The sequence below is a fragment of the Cryptomeria japonica genome, chromosome 1 (assembly GCF_030272615.1).
Source record: "Cryptomeria japonica chromosome 1, Sugi_1.0, whole genome shotgun sequence".
NCBI lineage: Eukaryota > Viridiplantae > Streptophyta > Pinopsida > Cupressales > Cupressaceae > Cryptomeria > Cryptomeria japonica.
Window position 1 is genome coordinate 120,716,670 of NC_081405.1, and position 7,723 is coordinate 120,724,392.

Consider the following 7,723-nt stretch of genomic DNA (forward strand, 5'->3'; position numbering starts at 1 on the left):
TGAAAGGTACCCCCTCCAAATCAGGTGTATTGATCCACACTACTGAAAAAGGCACTAAAATATCTAGTGGAGACGAATGTAGAATATGATCCAAAGACTCACATCTCTCCTCTAAGGATAAAGAGACCTCCTCCAAGTGTTGTACATAGGAATCCATAGTCATGTCAACCTTGAAAGAATGATCATGTAGAGAATGAACAAGAGGTTCAAAGTGTTCCCTTGTAACAAGTGAAGAAGGATCATCTTCATCAAAGAGAAGATAAATGCCATCAATGATGTCTCCAAAATCTGCAATGTAGGATTCCACAAATAAACTTGTAATGTCTGTCAAGTAGTCATCCCAATGAACTAAATCAAGGAATATCTCGTTGCACTGAATCACAAGAATATCTACATCATCAGGTGCAATAGGTGATGTGATATCAAGAGGAGGAGATGAAATGCTAGTCTTAAGAATAGGTTCACATGTGAGAATCCCTAAGTTTAAGTAGCCAAAATTCTCCTCAATATATGAATCAAAACAAGTATGATCATCATGTGAATAATCAACATCATCAAAAGGACTAAAATGTGAAAAAGAGTACAACTGAGATGCATGATCCACCACCCCAGTTGCGAGGATAGCTCTACTCTCCAAGTCTCTAATGATAACTAAATCAAGTGTGAACTCCATACTTCTCCTTGTTTCCCCATGAGTGATCTGAGAGATAGAAAGAAGATTATTTGTCAAATGAGGCACACACAACACATCATTGAACAAGTTATCCCCAATGGCAATAGATCCTTTCCCAGTCATATTCATGTAAGTATGATTTCCCATCGAAATTGCTGGCATGTGGCAAGGCTTAAATGAAGAGAACATAGACTGCAAAGATTCCATATGATGAGAATTCCTTGAATCTAGAAGTGATCTCCTTGAATCATGACATGTAGTAGCAAAAAAATCTTGTCCTTTATGTGTCCAAGAACTGTGATTCTTTCCCTTATCAATTTCCTTTTCTTTGTAGGATGAAAGGGAAGATAAAGTAGACATTCTAGAAGGTAAATTGATTTTGTTCTTCTCAAGAAGATGCTTCAACTCATCAATATCATTCTTGTAACAATAGTGTTCTTCATGTCCTGACTTCTTGCAATATGCACAAAAATACTTCTCCTTAGATGATTTTCCCTTGGATGAGGATGATGATCTAGAATCACTTTGTTGTGGAGAGGGTGTTGGCATATGATGAACCAACATGTTGATATGATGATAATGTATGTTTTCATTGATGTCAATAAGTGTAAGTGAACCAGTATGCAGATTGAAAGAAGTTGGTGAACTGGTATGAAGAGGTATGAAGAGATGTAGTGAACCGATGTCAGGGTTTCACTGAGTGTAACTACCAGTTGGTAGTCTCAGCTCTAGGGTTTCCGGTTTGGAAATCTCGCTTGTGCGATGCAACCAATGACATTCTGTGATGAGTTAGCTAAGAGACGAGGATGAGATTATGATGCCACATCAACCTTGTGCACGTGAAGGATTTCCTTGAGGATCTTGCATGAGAAGATCAACTGCATTAAAAGTCTACCTCGGGAATGAACATTCTTCTTGGCGGTATGAGAAGAAAGTGTGATGAGTTATTGATTTATATGTGCGGTGAAGAATGGACGATGCATATTGTCTTGTGATTTGTTTGAAATTGTATTGCTCTATGCAAAGTGTTTGGACAGTAAGGATTGGACTGCTTGTATTGTAAACCTAGATGCTTAGGGTTTAGGGTTTATGCTACCGACCTAGTTTTTGTCTATAAGGTCGATGATGTTTGTTATCATAAGTTGTTGGTAACTGTTGTGTGTGTATCCGAGTGATGAGATACTTGCCAGACCTGTAAGAGAAAACTACAGAGTGTGATTGCAGAAGTAGAGGAACTGAAAGGATCTACCTTGGCATGTAGTGTTGTTATCAGATCAGAGTTTTTACCTGTTGTCTTCTAACCATTTCAATAGTTGGAAAATCCCTTTATCGGGTAGCTTTAACAGGCTTACTGTAAATCCTCTAACCAGGTGACTCAAGATCATTGAGTTCTTCAAATCCTCTAGCGGGGTAACCTTTGACAAGGTTTCAACCTTTAGCATGGTATATAGCCATCCCTTAACTGGGTGATCTTTAATAGGATCAATTCCTAGCAAATGATTTTTGTAAAGTCTTTAACCAGACTAGGATCCTAATAGAGCAGGCTTCAAAAGAGTTCAAAAACAAGCTTGTGGGTATTCATCCCCACTGTGGTTTTTCCCATTTGGATTTCCATGTGAAAAATTTGTGTGTCATGTGTTGTGCATTTTTCATGTGATTCTTTGTTTAAGTGATTATGCATGCAGAGCTAATGGTTATGGTATTGGTGACACACCACATGCATATGTTTATGGGTGAAGTTGTTATCAAGTATTGAATATATTTGAAGTGTTCAGACTTATCAGTTTATGTTGTCTGAAGTCTTACTGTGTTTAACCGGTATTGCCATGGTTAAGTTTGAAGAATACTAAGATGGGGGGTGAATTAGTATACCAAAAATTGTTGTAAACAAACTCTTAAATAGTTTAGCAGATAATCGGTACAACAGATTCACTAATAAACTGGTTAAGATAAATGCAAACCAAATAGAAAACAAAGCATTCACCCACAAGAGCACAATCACCATAACACAAGATGTTTGACGTGGAAACCCAAATGGTAAAAACCATGGTGAGAAGAAACTCACAAGTAACTATCTACATAATAGAAACTAGACCGGTTAAGGTCATACAATGTTCTTCACCAGAACAGATCCTATTAGGAATCTAGATCTCTGCTAGGAGATAAGTCCTGTTAAAGACTACCTTATGAGATGATTTCAGATTCATAGTTGTGAACCACCTTGTTAGAGGATTTGCAAACAATTTGCTAGGCCTACCCAGTTAAGGGTTTCAGACTTGTCGAAGATGTGAGTAATCAACAAGTGAGTGATCTAGATACTAGCACAGTATGCTTGGTTAGATCCTTGATAGCTCACTGCTAATGCATTTCTGCATTACTTTAGTCTTCAATATCTCCACACTCTTACTCTTCACATAGACCTAATATTCTCTTCTATGATCACACATACAAAAACCCTCATCATTATTTAAAACCCTAGACATGATGTCCTTATAAAGGAGTCTAATTTCATGTTGGTCCAATAGGATTAAATTACAAGTTCCTAGGTTCAGTGCATCTAGACACATTTGGTAACATGACACAAAATCACTGCCAAAGTGTCGGTGGATGATAACTCATCACAGAAATACCGGTTGGTAACTCATCACAGAGTAATACCGGTTCATACAATTTTACCGATTACCGATTGTCAAAAATGAAGACTGGAGAAAATGTTAACTACCGCTTTGTTCCTTCGTACCGCTTGAGATCCTCAAACCGCTTGAGGTCTTCATACCTCTTTGGGTCTTCAGTCAATTTGTGACCGGTAAACATCTTCTGCAAAATACCGATAGTCTAAAGACTATAATACATAATACCGGTTGGAACAATTACCAGTTGAGCATAACTCATACATTAAGAAAGTGTTCACAAAGCAAGTGTGTGTCCATCGATGACAATTACAACATCATCGAAATGCCAACAATCTCCCCCTTTGGCATTGATGGCAACACTTAGGAAAATTTTCACATCTAAGTGTTTTAACAACAAAAATATGCCATAAACAAAATTACTCCCCCTAAGCATATACACTATCCCTTTTGCGGAAATTACAATGTTTACTACTCCCTTAAAGAGGTAACATGAAAGTATACATAACATTCACCAAAAAATTTAAATACTACTCCCCCTTTGCCAACAATGACAAAGTAATGCAGAATATCCCCTGTTTCTCATTATCATTAAAAATTGAGTAAATATTCATGACAATAAGGAATGAAACTTATCAAAAATAGATTTAAAATCCTGCATAAAAGTTTTCATGGCTAATGACCATGACTCAAGTAATGAGGTAGCAACCTCACTTTTTGTCTACATCTGGAACACCGAGTCTTCCATAGCATCAATAGTAGTCATCTCTTGAGTTACCGTGATGGTTTCCAGATTGAGAAAACATTTCTGAAGAATTTGCAGTCTGGGTAATAAGAGCAGTTGAATCTCCTGCAAATCTCTTGACTAGTTGTTGATCTCTAATTCTATCCTGGCATTCTGAAGCTGATAATGATGAATTGTTTGCCCATATGTAGTGAAGGAATCATATGGCATCTTGAAGTTGTTGATGTATGCTTGGAACTTCGATTGGAGTTTATCTTTTTGTTTGAGCACATCATCACAGAATAGATGGGGTTGGCAGATTTTACTCAATAGTAATTTTCCCTCATCCATAGCAACACTTAAATCCTTCTGCTACTTCAAAAGTTGTGACCAGAGCTCATTTAGTTTCTTGAATAAGGCAGTATTTAGTGCCTTTTCATGATTCTTCTTTGCAATGGCTGTAGCAACATCTTCCAGGCATTGGACCTGGTCCTCTACAATAGTACAAAGGAGTTTCAGCTTGGACAGAGAGGAATCGGTACTGGGGAGGTTAGTACCGGGAATCAAACTAGTAAGGGTGTCAACCGTAGTTTGAATGACATCCTGTTCCTTCTTCCTCCTCAATGCTTCCAATCTTTCCTGTGCAAGTTTTATGCTTTGAAGTAGCTTTGATTCATCTACAGATTGGAGATCAATAGGACTGGCGATGTCAACCAGTTTGGCTTGACCACCGGTTGCCTTGGGAATCTCCGCTTGTTTGGCTTTCTCTGCTTCCTTCTCCTTTGCTACTCTTTTCTTTTCTTCTTCGTTCTTCTTTTGTTCCTCTTCTTGTTTTTTTTTCAATTCTTCCCTCTTCTTATCTTCATCCTGCTTTTTCTTTTCTTCCTCCTTCTTTTTCTCCTCTTATTTCTTTTTCTCCTCTTCTTTATTTTTCTCCTCTTCTTTCCTTTTCTCCTCTTCTTTTATCTTCTCTTCTTCTTGTTTCCTTTTGTCTTCCTCTTTCTTTTTCTCTTCCTCTTTCTCCTCTTCTTTACTCTTCTCCTCTTCTTTTCTCTTCTCTACTTTTTCCTTATCTTGTTTCTCCTTCTCTATGTCCAGAGTGACATCCTCAACATCCAATGCATCCACATAAATAGTGTCAACCTATTTTGTAACTCTTTCTCCTTCACCATCAAATACCTCATCCGGTTTGGTTGAGGATAGGTTAGGTTCTTATTCAGCCTTCATATTGGCCTCAGACACTTGATGTAATCTAATAACAACTTTTGCATGTAGATGGGTGTCCTTCTCCACTTCAGAAGTTTTTCCTTCAAGCAGCCTGAGTCTTCTCCTTCTCATGAAGAAGAGACCTTTATTCTTATCAATTATCTCAAACAATTCAGAATTAGAGGCATCGAGAAAGTATTGTGCAAAGACTTTCTCCCTTATTTCCTGTTCTTTCTCAATGGAAATGCACCATTTATTGTCCAAAGAATTGTATAAAGAATCAGGTGTCACCGATCTAATTTCAGATGGTGACCAGTCATTAACACACAAATATTTGATCATTTCCTGCTCTACTTCTTCTTTCCCATTATCAGAAAAATCATCAAAATATTCTTTTAAGTCATCAAGCACCTTCCTCTTAATATTCTTTAAAGTCCTCTGACAATGTGTCATCGGCTTATAAGAAGAGATGTCTATATTTACTAGTGCTGACGTTGCAAGTGCATTACCGGTAGATTTTGCTTTCTTGCTTGTTTGCTTGGTCTTCTTAGGCTATACTTCTGGTTCAGTATCCTCTAACTCCAGTGAGTTGTTTTTGGTCTTCTGCTTCCTCTCAAATACTTTAGCGGGAGCAACTTCTGGTTTCTTATTGGCAGGTGACCGCTTGGTCACTTTAGGACTGGTTGAGGTAACCGGTGCTGATATCGATGGCACTACCTTGCCCTTTTTCAGTGTAGGATCTTCAACCAGTGTTACCCTCTCCAAGTAGGTGTTGGTTCGCTTTTTCTTAGCATCTAGAGGCGAGGCAAGAAGGGTAGAGGCATACCCATCCAACATGTCATACATCACTTCATACCCCATAGATTCTACTGCTTCCTTTCTTGGTTCTACCGCTTCCATTATGCATTCATCTACCTTTATGGTAAAGAAGATGTCATCTTCATATTTCTTTACAATATCTCTAGAAATCCTCATTCTCTGGCTCATTTTTCGCTTTAATTCATCAAAGTATTTGCTCAAAACCTTAGGATATCTGGTTCCTACCGCTTGAAGACTTTCCCTGATTTGCTTAGAGATCAGTTGGTCAGCAAACCATTGAATATCACCTACTCCAGGAAAATAGCCTTGAAAGTAGAAAAATAGGTCGATCAAAAGTTGTCCAAACATGAACCTTAGAGCATTGTCCTGTTTGATGGACTTCAAGTTCAATAGCAGTCGTTTCTACAAATAGGTACATAAATCAAAAGAGGTGTCTTCCTTAATCATTCTATAGGCGGCATTCACTGCAGCAACACGGACAAAGTTTATTCTGCTGGCATAAAACATTTGGTAGCCAATCACCATGCAAGCATACTTAACCAAATCATCTTTAATGGAGTTGACAGTCATTCCCTGTTGGTCGCTCGGAGAACCAGTGAGCTTAGTCATTTCAACCTTGATGACCTTCCTTAGAACTGGCACCTCACCAATGTTACAGAAACTAGTGACAACATGAATTGCTTTTGGTGTAATATCATGCATCCTCTCGAGATACATTTTATCACCATGCACTCTGCTCAAGATGATGCGGATGTGATCTTCAGTGAACTCTTCCAGAAAATAAACAACATTGTGCAGTTTCTTCCTCTCAAGGATGCTATATTCAGGTTTGATTTTCTTGTCATCCCCACATAATAGACCTAGCTGGGAATGGATTACTAGGGATCCTAGGTCTTCCAATTTACAATCAATATAACCTGAAATATCTTCCTCAATTATGACTCTAGTGGGTATCAAGGATAGGGCATTGTATTTCATCTTCTTTTGAATAAAATCCGTTGAGTCTATAGGTGCACTAGAATTGGAGTGCGATGCAGAAGCCATGATTAAATGATAGACAAAATTTTTGAGAAATACCTTCACACTTCAAAATTTAGGGTTTTGCAGTGTCGCTCACAACACACCACTTCAGTTGTTGGATTACCACTTGGTGTTCTTCACATGATTGATTGAAAATGATCTCTGGATTCTTCTGCAAGATTTTGAATTCACTTTGAATTGCTAGACGAATCACTCTTGTCGCTCTACACTTGAAAATTCTTTGCTCGAAAACAGATAAGTGAAAGTGACAACCAAAATCCTTTTAAACAGATTTTTTCACCTACCATAATAAATGCTCCACCGCTAGGGTACAAACTCTAATTTTGCCTTTTACCACTTCAAAATCTTCTGCCAATTGACAAGTAACATATACCAGTTAAGGTCTTTACCAATATAAACCGGGGGTTCAAATATTTCACCGATATGCTCCCCCTAAGCTTTTCTGAAGCTCAATTTGCCGGTTTAGAGACTTCCACACTAGGTGTAGAAACTGGTTCATCTTGTGACACTTCTTCAGTTTTCTTTTTCCATGTTTTATACATTCCCGCTTGAACAGTTTCAACATCAATCTTCCCTTTTGGAGGGATCGATATATCATCCGATAGGTTCTTTCTCATTCTGTAGGTTCTT